Source organism: Gallus gallus, chromosome 1 (genome assembly GCF_016699485.2).
Source record: "Gallus gallus isolate bGalGal1 chromosome 1, bGalGal1.mat.broiler.GRCg7b, whole genome shotgun sequence".
Classification (NCBI taxonomy): domain Eukaryota; kingdom Metazoa; phylum Chordata; class Aves; order Galliformes; family Phasianidae; genus Gallus; species Gallus gallus.
The window spans coordinates 142841581-142854674 of NC_052532.1; positions in this window are offsets into that span (position 1 = coordinate 142841581).

Below are 13094 nucleotides of genomic sequence, written 5' to 3' on the forward strand. Positions count from 1 at the left end.
GGAGGCAGGCTTGGCAAACTGCATCATGAGTATGCCAACTTGGTCTGGTGCACGCAGCAAGGCTTTGGCCTTCTGCTTTATAGCATGATGGACAGGAGCAGAACTGATGAAAGGGGTGGTGAAAAGGGGACCTGGAAAAAGATCGTCTACAGGTTGGAATTTATAGTGCTATTTATTTTGTAGTTTAATTGCTGCTTTCAGTCATTCCATTTTTATATACTCTAAAGGGAGTATTTTCTCCATGTTTTTATTTTTTTATTTTTATTTTTCTCATTTTCCAAAGTGAATAACTGAAAAGTTTCTAGGCAGTGAGTTTAGAATTTTGCACCTTAAGATTGCAAGTCAATTCCAGATTAAGGGAGACCTAGTCCTGCGTCCAGACCTGGGGCCCCTAGTACAGGAAGGACGTGGAGTTCTTGGCGCGGGTCCAGAGGAGGGCCACTAAGATGATCAGAGGGCTGGAGCACCTCTCCTATGAGGAAAGGTTGAGGGAACTGGACTTGTTTAGCATGGAGAAGAGAAGGCTCCAGGGAGACCTCATTGTGGCCTTCCAGTACCTGAAGGGAGCACAGAAAGAGGAGGGGGAATGACTGTTTACGAGGGTGGATAGTGATAGGACAAGGGGGAATGGTCTTAAACTGTGACAGGGGAGGTTTGGGTCAGATACTAGAAGAAAACTTTTCACACAGAGGGTGGTGACACACTGGAACAGGTTGCCTGAGGAGGTTGTGGATGCCCCATCCCTGGAGGCATTGAAGGCTAGGCTGGATGTGGCTCTGGGCAGCCTGGTCTGGTGGTTGGCGACTCTGCACACAGCAGGGGGTTGGAAGGAGGTGATCATTGTGGTCCTTTTCAACCCAGGCCATTCTATGATTCTATGATTCTATCAGTCCAGTTTGGACTGAGGTCAGGTAGACCAGTGCTGTACTATTTCAAAATTGGTCTTAGGATCCAGATTGTGCTTGTAAACATTTTATTCTCTTGGATGCTAGGTTCTCTTTGAGCTCTTGACCCCATCCAAATGCTGGGCTGAGGTTATAGGCCCTCACATGGATTGTACCCAATCCAAAGCAGAAGTAATATAACAATTTTTATCAGCACAGAAGGAGATCAGATTAGTGAACTGGTGAGATCTGTCAGCTATGTTGTCAAAGAAGAGTTGAAAAAACTAATGCTTTTGTGTCACTTCTGCACCAATGCATCATTTTGTTAAAACTCTCACAATTTCTGTGTCATTTTATTTTAGTGGAAACCACGGAAGGAGATGCAACAAAGCTTTATCTCAGTAGATGTTTTGACACACCAAAAGGCTATGCTGCCATTCAGTGAGACCTGGACAGGCTGGAGAGTTGGACAGAGATGAACTGTATGAGGTTTAAGAAGAGAAGATATTAAGTTCTACACCTGGGGAGGAATAACCGCATGCAGCAGTACAGGTTAGGATCTGACGTGCTGGAAAGGAGCTCTGCAGAGAAGGACCTGAGTGTTCTGGTGGGCAACAGGTTGGCCATGAGCTAGCAGTGTGTCCTTGTGGCCAAGTAGGCCAATGGCATCTTAATGGTGCATTAAAATGAGTGTGGGCTACAGCAGGTTGAGGGCGGTGATCTTCACCCTCTCCCTGTCCGATGAGGTCTCATCTGGAGTACTGTGTCCAGTTCTGGGCTCCTCAGATCAAGAAAGATGGAACTTCTAGAGAGAATCCAGCAGAGGGCTACAAAGATGATTAGGGGCCTGGAGAGGCTAAGAGGCCTGGGACTGTTCAGTCTGGAAAAGACTGAGAGGGGATCTTATCAGTGCTTACAAACATCTAATGGGTGAGAGTGAAGTAGGCAGTGGGCACAAACTGGAACATAGGAAGTTTCATCTGAACGTGAGGCAAAGCTTCTTTACTTTGAGGGTTACATAGCACTGGAACAAGCTGCCCAGGGATGTTGTGGAGTCTCCTCTGGAGATATTCAAAATCCACCTGGATGCTTTTGTCTGTAACCTACTCCAGGAACCTGCTTTAGCAGTGGGATTGGACTAAATAGTCTCCAGAGGTTCCTTCCAGCCACTCTGATTCTGTGATTCTGTGATATCACTGCAGTTGTGACCTTGTAAGTGGTAGGGCATTTTTCTAGGACCACAGAATCAGAAACCACTTAGGTCATCTACTTCTTTACCTGCAAGTGCAGCATTGGCCCATTTCAAGTCTGAATATTTTGAAGCCTCATATCTCCATGAGATACTTCATGATGCCACTTCTACAGCACATTACCAGATTTTGCATGTGATAATCAGGTACCTTGATATTTATTCTTTGCTGCAGTGTCCTGCTGGCATCTCTGTTTTTTCAGAGGATTAAAACCACACCTTCCACACCTCTGGAGCTCTTGTCAGAGAGCTGTGACATTGTTAGCTATGAATATCTTGTAGACTACACATTGTCTAAATCCTAAATATGATTATTTTTTTTTTTTCACCCACTGCTAAACATAACAGCATATCAGATGTGGCACATTCCATGACTGCTTCCTTTGTACCATTTACTGTTCCCGTAGTCAAACTGGGCACAACACTTCTCTCTGGAAAATATGCGCATGCCCCTCTTTGTACCAGATGTGTTGAGCTCTATCAGATGCCTTCCTAGGTAGCAAAGGCCCACCTCACTTCCTAGTGCATGGCACTAGGAAGAAGTGGGAGTGGAGAATCACTATACAATGCCAGCAAGAATGTGGAGAGGACCCCAGGAGAAAAGCAGAGATCGTGGCCTTTTATCTTAGAGAATGCATTAGCCCTAACCTTGCTGCATGTATTTTAGCTGCATCCACCGTGAATTTCCTGTGTTATGAAGACTTTGAGAGGAGTTTTCTCCTTCATCACATACAAGACAACAAATGCTGACAAGGTCCTTACCTGACCACAGTATAACCCTCTCTGGTAACAGCAGGATCTGCTGCTGTCAGGGTACATATCTTCAACTGAAGGAAAGTTTGATGCTCCACACTGGCTTCAAACTATGCTGTACCACAGCATGCTTGTTCACTCTTGCACTGATCAAGTCAACTTGTTATTTTCACATATTTCACGTAAAAATATGTAAGAACAAAGGCTGTAAATGGAGGAGTTGTAAATACATTCTTTCCCAAATAAAATCATCAAAGAATTACATCTCTTTTGAAATAAAATCAATGACTATTCAAATACTTTGACCACAACACATTGTATCAAGGTAACGCAGAGAATCTTAGAAACTCACACAGTAGGTCTATTTAAATAATTCCTTATATTCTGAGCTATATCTATATCAGTGAATGAGGCAATACCAGTGTATACCCTCAAGCTGACAATCATTCTCGCTATTTAACTGTTGGTATGAGCCTTGGCACAGTTCTGGCTAATGCCAGCTAGCCATCTCCCAGTCATAACTTGGGACATAGCATGAGGATGAGGTTACCTTGTTTTTTTGCAGAGAAAGAGATGAATGTCATGGTTGCTTTCCATATCATTTCACCTATCTTTTGAACCAAAGCCCAAGCCTTTTATTTACCAGAATGGACATAATCACTGATGAGGTAATTTGTCATTTCTGTTCAGTTGATATCTGACATGCACTCTAGTAGCTGTGGAAAACTTCATTATGACAGCAGTAGTCATGCTTGCAGAAACACAGCTCCAAACAGGGGAAGGAAGAGATTGTGCCAGTTCAAACAAACAGTGTAATCTATTAAAGTCCTTTCAGCCCTCTCCCTCCCTGTTAGCTTACGTTAAAGAGCATCACTAATATGATATTTGTTTCCACAGTGCCAAGGAGCAATGTGCAACTTTGTGTCTTCTTTTGAAATGGATTGCTTGTTTTTAGTTGCACACACTGTGCAGGTTATTACATATTTATTTTTGTGTTTGTATGCTGAAGTATTTATGTGCCAAGTTCCAGTCACAGGGCTTGTCAGCATAGTACTGAATAATGTCTAGTAAAGTTTAATACTGGCTTATACTTCAGTTCCATTCTGAGTATGGGAAATGTCCTAAGGAAATTTATTGCAGCAAGTCAGCAACCAAACTGGCTGGCAGCCCTCTTTATTGGGTACACTGACAACTGCGTGGAACCAAGCAATGACTTGCAGATCTTGCAGAGAGGTTTCTTTAGCCCTTTGTCCAAACACCTCAAGACTCTGGAAAGATGAAGGTTTCACAGTTTTCTGGGGATTTACTCCTTTAAGTTCCTGTGCTTATCGGTTTTTCGTTCTGGCCACCTTTTATAATAATACTTCAAGTATGCCACCAAAGTGGCAGCTATGCTCCTAATGCCAATAAATGTTACAAGTTTGGTGTTCATATGGAAATTCTATTGCTGGCTCTGGACATGGGAGCACATGGTCTTCCTAGATCCTACGGAGTTATTGTCTTAGCCAGATCTGCAGGAGTATAATATGTGTAGTCTGCATCTTAGAGAGGAGGAGAAACTGCTGATAAAAGTAAAGGAACAAAATGACTGAAATGTTAATAAAAAGGTTTTCCCTTTACCAGTTTACCTTTCCCAGTTTCAACAGAGCTGTAAAACTAAGACCACATGTTGGAAGAAATGTGCATTTATATATCAGCAGATCTCTCAGTGAGTGATTGAACGATTTTCCAAGGTGGAAGGGTTGGTTAGAACATCTTGAGCATCACAGCACCACGGGAATCATTGGTAATGTTTTCTACACTGTCCAGTGAGTGAGTACAGATGGAGACCACTGACGGGCTATGTTTGCAGTCAGGGAGCATCTTATTCTTAATTTGCAGTGCTAATATCATGTTTATTGGAGACAATAAAATATAGCGAGAAGGGAAGGGAAGGGAAGGGAAGGAAAGGGAAGGGAAGGGAAGGGAAGGGAAGGGAAGGGAAGGGAAGGGAAGGGAAGGGAAGGGAAGGGAAGGGAAGGGAAGGGAAGGGAAGGGAAGGGAAGGGAAGGGAAGGGAAGGGAAGGGAAGGGAAGGGAAGGGAAGGGAAGGGAAGGGAAGGGAAGGGAAGGGAAGGGAAGGGAAGGGAAGGGAAGGGAAGGGAAGGGAAGAAAGAGAAGAGAAGGGAAGAAAGAGAAGAGAAGAGAAGAGAAGAGAAGAGAAGAGAAGAGAAGAGAAGAGAAGAGAAGAGAAGAGAAGAGAAGAGAAGAGAAGAGAAGAGAAGAGAAGAGAAGAGAAGAGAAGAGAAGAGAAGAGAAGAGAAGAGAAGAGAAGAGAAGAGAAGAGAAGAGAAGAGAAGAGAAGAGAAGAGAAGAGAAGAGAAGAGAAGAGAAGAGAAGAGAAGAGAAAAATACCACCCCTGTTGCTTTCAAATTCATGATGTTAAGCCTGGGGGAAGATATTAACTTCCCCCTGAAAAACACAACCCAAAATTTAAGTACCATTGATGCCCTATTTTGAGAGTTTAAATAGCACTAGAAGTTGCAAGGGAAGGAGGTAGAGTTCATTCACTGTGAAGTAATACTGGTGTTAATAGTTACAGGTGGAGTGACCAGGAATCCATGCCTGGAAGTGTGTGATCTTGCTGATTTCGGTGCCCTCTCTGGAATGCTTTGAAAAATCTCACATGACAGCTTTGAGGATTGCTGGATCTCTTACTGGTCAGCTGCTCGTTTTAGAAAATTATTCTTTGGGTACTCCCTGGATGGCAGAAAACTTCTTCAAAACAGCATTTAGAAGGGAAGGAGTAGAGGTGCTGCAAAACCAGACAGAGGTATGTCTGTAGCACCCTCATTTCAGATCAACCCATAAGAAGCACCTCTAGATTAGTAGCACAAAAACAGTAATCTGCTTCATGGTACATGGAGCTCAGCTTGAGTTGTTTTGTTCATTTGTGAGGGTGGGTTCTGAAGCCCAAGCTGAACCCATGATGCCATGGGTAGCTAGCCAACAGTGCTTAGTGTAATGAGCTTGAATGTGCGTCCACAGGACAGAAACACAGATCCCTGGTATCCCCGTCCTTTGGGATCAATCAGTCAGTAATATATAAATAGATGTCTTTGTGCAAAGGACACCACTTTTACAAAAGGCATCTAAGTGTGTGACTTAGGCAAAATGTGTATTCCAAATCCCAAGAATGCAACCACGGCACATCCTCTCATGCACTGCAAGTTTTCCAAGTAACCTCAGAAAATGCCTGCATCTTGGCAGGGCTGCATGTGTCAGTAGTTGTGTCTGAGCATTCAGAAGCTGCAAGTTGTGTGTTCACTGGGGAATATGCTTTTTTAGATACGCTCCTCAGATCACTCTTAATATATACATAGCTTTGGTAGGCAGCCTTGTGAACAGAAGGTAGGCAGACCACAGAATTTGCTTTGTTGATGTCAAATCATATCTGAGGCCATATTTGAGATAAGAGAAGTCTAGATGTAGCACAACTCTCTTCTGTGCCCTCAAGGCCCACTTCCCTAACTGCTTGTAATGTCTAGATGTGGAGGAGCCTCCCACACTATCACGTCAATATCCCAAATCATAATTTGATCTTCCTGGCCCAGTAGGATAGTGAATTTTGGAATGATGCCACAATACGATCAAGAAATTGCATGAAGGACGGGCAAAGCAGTGCTGGGTACAGTTGCAGGAGAGAAGGTCAAGAGCACAAGGTGACCTCTATCATAGCCATGCCCAAGCATCCCCTAGACAGCTGAGGTATCCACAGAAGCCCAGCTGAAGCGTGTCTCATATCTCCGGTTCCCTGGCTAGATTCTTCTTCGCTTGGTCCACATCAGCCTTAAGTAGTGTTACCAGTAGGTCAGGAGCATAGCCAGGCACTTTTCCCTTGTCATGTAGTTTTAAGGAATGATCCAGTACCTGCCCCTTCTTTCTTTTTCCTTCCTTCTGTGTTTGGAAGAAGTTCTCTTTTGTGTGTTGTATCCAGATTGGTTCAGAGGGCTCCAGGTGGCCCCAGCTATCAAGATTTTTCCTAATCACAGTAAGACTTAAGTGAGACTTTGTGCTTATGTGAAGGTCTGACAGAACAAGGCTCGACTGTCATTGGTGGAACAAGACTTTGAAATTTTAGTTTCCATTTTCTTCTGACTTCCAGGAGTCAAAAGCATGTAATTTGGCCCCTGATGAGGTAAGATGAGACAATATCATATTGTAAGGTGAAAATGTAAGGTTATCATCCCTTCAGTTTTCCTGCCTCTGTGAATGCCTACTTGAGCCTCTTCCTGCTTCTAAAATGTGTTTCTAAATTTCTAAAATGTGTTGTCTTGAGGTGTTCCTGTAGGAAGTCTTGCTGAATTCAGGGAAACAAATGGGCAAAAAGCGAGAGAAGGGTATGGCTCTTTTTCTGCCTGATGGGACTAGTTTTCTGCAGTCTTTTCTGCATCAGCTCATTGTGGTGTCACATAAGCAGATGGGAGCAGTAGGAATGGCCTAGCCTCACAGGTGGCAGTTCCCAAAGGGACAGCACAGCTTCCATCACCCTTGGGTTGCACATGGGAACATAACACAAGGCACAACATCTCCCACTTTCTCCGAGGGCAAAGGAAGGAACTGCAGCTCAGCTGACTTCTCAGCAAGGCAGAGAGACCCCAGACTTCTACTAGACAGTGAAGAAAGCAGCTATGTTTGCATGTGCCCGTAGCAGATTTTGTTTCATCGCTGCTTATTTTGGAAAGTTGGGAAGTGGACTGTCCCCAGGATATTTTTGACCATGAAGGCTTTCTAACTCACCAGTAACTTAATCCCCACAGAGGCAGGGAGATCCTAAATACCAGTCTGCAAATCTGATGCCATTCTTTACTCAGCCATTTTAGCTCACATAATGTAGCTCACCATGAATCCTGAAAATTGCAAGTAGAAAAAAACTTACCAAAAATATGTCAAATGGACACAATAAAAAATGGAGAAAGAAATTTTGTTGCCAAACCTTAGTGAGTCCCAGATATTGATTAAGATAGTTTTAGAGGTTTTTTTGTAAGTACCAAGCAGTCTAATTTCCTTGTTCTCATTCACTAGCAAAACCTTCCTATGCGCAGTATCCCTTGTACTTTGGAAGAATATCTGCACAATGAAACAAACAAACAAACAAACAAAACCCCTGTTTTCAATTTAATGCAGAACACGTCACATCTCACAGTAGTTTTATTTATAGCATAGTTAACAAAACTACCCCTCCCCCCAGACACAAAATCTCTCAGGATAATGGAAAGGCAGCCTTCACTTTTTCCTTGGTTGCGAGCCTCATTTTTTCCTATAATCGGATGTTAGCTTCTGACACTGTGACAGATATCACAGATGACATCCTGGCACCATTCTGACTGATCTCCAGTGCAGGCTATGGCAGTGCTTTAACTTGTACTTCTAACTTCAGGTGTCAATTTCCTGAGGAAGGACCATGCCAGAGTATTTCCTCTTTGATCTAAGGTGTGGGGAGAAGAATCAGATGAGAGTTGGTCTGATGGTCTCTGGCCACGTCAGGTCGCTAAACTGTGCGTGCTTCCTGGTGCTGTGGGGTCTCTGCTGCAGAGTTAAAAATCTAGATTGGTTCTGGGGCTGCCTGAACTGAGCCTGAATTTTCACCTGTATTCAAAAATCCCTGCATGTTTTTAAATAGATATATCTCAAATGCTTTTCAAAGTATTTAATTAAATATATATATATATATATTGTTTGTGTTTGCATATATATGTGTAGACTCCAAGCACACACACATTTAAACCTAAACTTAACTTCTTTTAAGCATATGTAGAGACAGGAAGGTTAACTATGATGTCAGGGCTATTCCAGGAGTATGATACAACTTAAGTGCATCAGCATAAGGAAGAAGATTAACTCCAGTGCTTTTAAGACCCTTCTGTGCGATGAGGTCAAAGGGTTTTAGAAAAAGCTGTTCAAGAAGGCTAAATAATCAGATGAAAACTTCTGAAATGCTGCACTCTGATAAAAGTAAGTATTCCCATATTCTTATAAAATGAGAAGTAATGTGGAGACCTTCCCTAACAGAAGTTGCAGCTAGTAAACAGCTGTCTTCCAAGTGACACTGACCTGAAGAAGGGATTTCTTACAACTAGATCATATCCACTTCAGATCTCAAGGAGTTTGCTTCTAGGGATCAAGGTCAAATATAAACTCTTAAGCTCTTGCATCACTACAGCATACCATGTGTTACTTGATGCTTATGGTTATACATGCCTGAGTGATAAGCCATACCTGTGTCATCATGAACTTTGCTGAATTAAAATTTGGGGTGCAGGTTCAGTGAAATGAAACCATTGACTTAGTAGGCTCGGTTTTTGTAGTAAACTTTATTCTAGCGGGATTGTGTTTTCATTCCAAGATGAATGGGTCCCCTTACACTGGGCTACTTTGAATCAGAAAGATGATGCTGCCTGTATATTGAATTCTGGCATTCAGAGGATTTATCACCTCCCTGTCCTCCTTCACCGAGTCTTAAGGAGGAGAGGAAATCCCCATCCTGATGGGACATCTGCAACTGCATGAGAAGAAAAGGCACTCTGCCAGCCTTCCTGACACAAAGGGGAAGGATAACTGTTCACAAAGGCCCCTCCCCATCGTGGTGACACTTGTTCTAAAGTTTTCTGGATTAGGAGGAAATCACTTTTCTATTTCAGATGCCCATAGTAGCTAGAAAGCAAGATGAACTGAGATGCACAGGGGTGCATAACTGTGGTATTATGGTAGCAGTATGGTAGCACTGTGGCCTGAGCATATTCATCTGCTGGTTTTTCGTTTGTTTTGCTTTCACTCTAGGATTAAAAAGGTATCTCACAAACTAATGCACAAGGGATGGGCTCAAAAAGTGGTTGCAAACACAAAAGCTTTTCAGAGAGTAGTGCATGCACTTAGATGAAAGTGTTACACAGTGATACTTTGTGTTGAACAAGGGTTTCCGTGCACCGAATGCATGATTTCTAACATCTGAATCTGCTCTCTTAGAAATATAGATGAAGGTGCTTTTAGCCCTTGTTTCATGTTTCCAGAACTCTTTCCAGGAAAGATTTGAGGGATTAAAAACAACAACAACAACAACAAAACCTACTATATGGTACTATACAATAGAGCATGTTGGTAAATAGCAACAGCTCCACAAACATGCTTAGTACAGTTTCTGTATATTCATTTCTTCGTTACCAATTATCAGAAGTGAAACTGGAGCCTACTACCTTGTCTGAGGGGATGAGGTGGAAGTAGTCCTAATTTTTATCTAAGCAGCTGCACAGAGCTGGAGTTAGATAGATTTCTTATTCTGACTAAGCACAAGCTCCCGTGAAGGTGGAGGCCAGGAAGCCTGTAAATCTTCCTTGAGGTAGCAGCAACATCTGTGAATTACTGCAGGAATAGCCATTATGGTATAATAGCATAATGGATTTATTTTTCCCATCCAGTGGCTTAGCACAATAGCATATTTGTTTGTTAATTGCTTTTTGTTCATAGATGACGCATAGTGAGTTGTTTTATTGAGTTCTGTTGGAGTGGTTTCTTCACACATATACATGATGTGGTGGTCATCTCCAGCCCTTGGTTCATATCCAGTCTGATGTTCATGATGCCTTCTGACATTGCTTGTGGGGACAGAAATGGAAAAAAAAAAGAAAAAGAAAAAAAACTTAAAACCAGAGCCAAAAGGGGAGTAGAGTATGTGGAGTATTACTTGTTACTGATATTGTCAGCCCTGGAAAGATCACTGTACTAAGCGTTAGCAGGCAAATGGATATGGTCCCACACTGGGAACCTCAACAGTAGATTTGAGTCAATAAGAAAAATTAACTGGCAGTAGAAAGATGAACATAAATAAAGCAATTGCTTAGGTACCAATTCAGCAAGCTTAGAAGGGCCAAAGTCTACTCTTGTCTGCTGAGGCCATGCTGCATTTTATGTGCAGTGAGAAGTGCAGTTGGGCATCTCTTAGGCATGTTTAAGTTAAACTGTGACTAGATCTTGGGGCTTTCCAGCACTGACTCCCTGTTGAAAATAGGGAAAACTGATTGTAGTGGCTGCATTCTCCAATTTTTTGACACAGGTACCAAGGTTGGGCGTCGTGTCTGCATCTCTGAATGGATTATGTGAGAAGTCTTGGTCCTGCAGTCCAGAAGAAAAGGCAGCCTGGGTTATTTGCTGCCCTAGAAATGCAGTAGCAGCCACGATAACTAACTAGGCATTTTGTCAGAGGTATAGGTGCAAGTCTCTAAAGCAGGGAGAGGACAAGATTAGGTAATATGTTTCTGTGAAGTAAGTGTTTAAAAGTGCAGAATTATGCCAGAGGACTTTTCCAGCCAAGAAGCAAGGAGTGTGTTCTGAAAACACAACAGAGTAAGGGAGATGATGGGGAAAAATGGGCAAGAGAGAGGACTCCCTAACATCTCTACTGCTTTCCATGTACAACATTAATGTGTTGGATCCATGTACTCCTGCCTGAATCCGTTTGGAGAAAGGCCTTCTGCAGCACTTCTGAAGAACACAAATGAAGCCTTCAAAACACAGGGTTCATTTCCAGTGCACGAGTGTCCCATTTAATTGATTTAGATGAGTCAGCTGCAGGGCTCTTGGCAAGACTGGAGCCTGTATGCCAGCTCAGGATGGTAAATGGAAGCAACAGGCAGTTGCAGAAGACAAGAGAGGGAAGATGTGGATTTTCTTCCTCCTTTACTTCTGCTCCTCTTCACTCTGTTTCATGCCACACAGTCATGCTTTCTGCTTGCCCACACTCGAGTGCCCACTGGCCGCTGTGGCACATATGAACCTTCTCCTGTGGGGAGAGGGTTAGAAAGGCTGGGTGGTACAGAATCATAGAATGGCCTGGATTAAAAAGGACCACAATGATAATCGAGTTTCAACCCCCCTGTTATGTGCAGGGTTGCCAACCACCAGACCAGGCTGCCCAGAGCCACATCCAGCCTGGCCTTGAACGCCTCCAGGGATGAGGCATCCACAACCTCCTTGGGCAACCTGTTCCATTGCGTCACCACCCTCTGTTTTTCCTCCTTTCTTAGGAGGAAAAACTTTCTCCTAATATCTAATCTAAACCTCCCCTGTCTCAATTTAAGACCATTCCCCCTTATCCTGTCACAGGCGACCACCCAGGAGCTGGCTGGGAGGCAGGCCTAGATGTGAGGAGCCTAACCTCCTCCATGAGAAAGTTCTGGATGTGGCAGTGACTGGTGCTGTGAGCCCTGGCCTGCTGGCAAACACCCAAGGGAAGAACTTCTCAACCTCCAGTGCTGAGCCACTGGTAACAAGCTCAGTCATCTGTGGACGTTCTCATCTCATTCTCCATGATGGATTTAGTAGGCCATATCCAGAAATGAGCTACTGTATCTGAACAGTTATACTCAGGAGTGTCTCAGAGCTCTTTAAGACTAATCCAGAGCTGATTAGGCCTGGAAGACAGCAGGCGAAGATTGTTTCATCTGCCTCTGGATGACATCAGGAAAACATGTAATCCTACTTCTGCACTTTGGCAGCTGTTCACTGTGCACAGGCTGCTAAATCTGTGTTAATTTGCTCCAAACTCTTCCAGGTTTCTCCCTGCCTGAGCCTGGCTTATCTGCAAAGGAATCACAGAAACACACGTTGGGCACTGTTTGGCTTAATTCCATGTGCTGAGCTAAATTCAGCCATGGAGATAAGGCCAGGGTGTGTGAGGCCCTTAGCATCATCCTTCCTACCACCAGCAGGAGCATGAGGCGGGGCAGCTCCTGGCCCTGTCTTCGTTTCTGTGTTAACCTTGATCAATTCTACAAAGCCCAGTTTGAAATGAAGGGACCTAGCTGGAGACAGGTGTCCTGCCATTTAAATGTGTCCAGTAAATAGATAAGAATTGGTTCTTTTAATGGAAATACGTAATACCACATTTGTATTCAGAGATCAGAGCAATGGAATGAGCACAAAACTCTCTTTTTAAGCAACCCATCAGCCCAACGTTATAATTAGTATTATATACATGACATATAAAATACCTTACAATGTATACTATATATTACCATAGAAAAATTATTATTATAAACATTGTATACCATTATTATATTTCATTACATGAACATCAGTATTTCCCTCTCATACTCAAAAGATAGGTTTTGATTTTTCTTCTTTTGGATGAGGCAAGCTGTTGCTATCATGCTATCTTTACAATTTCCAACTTG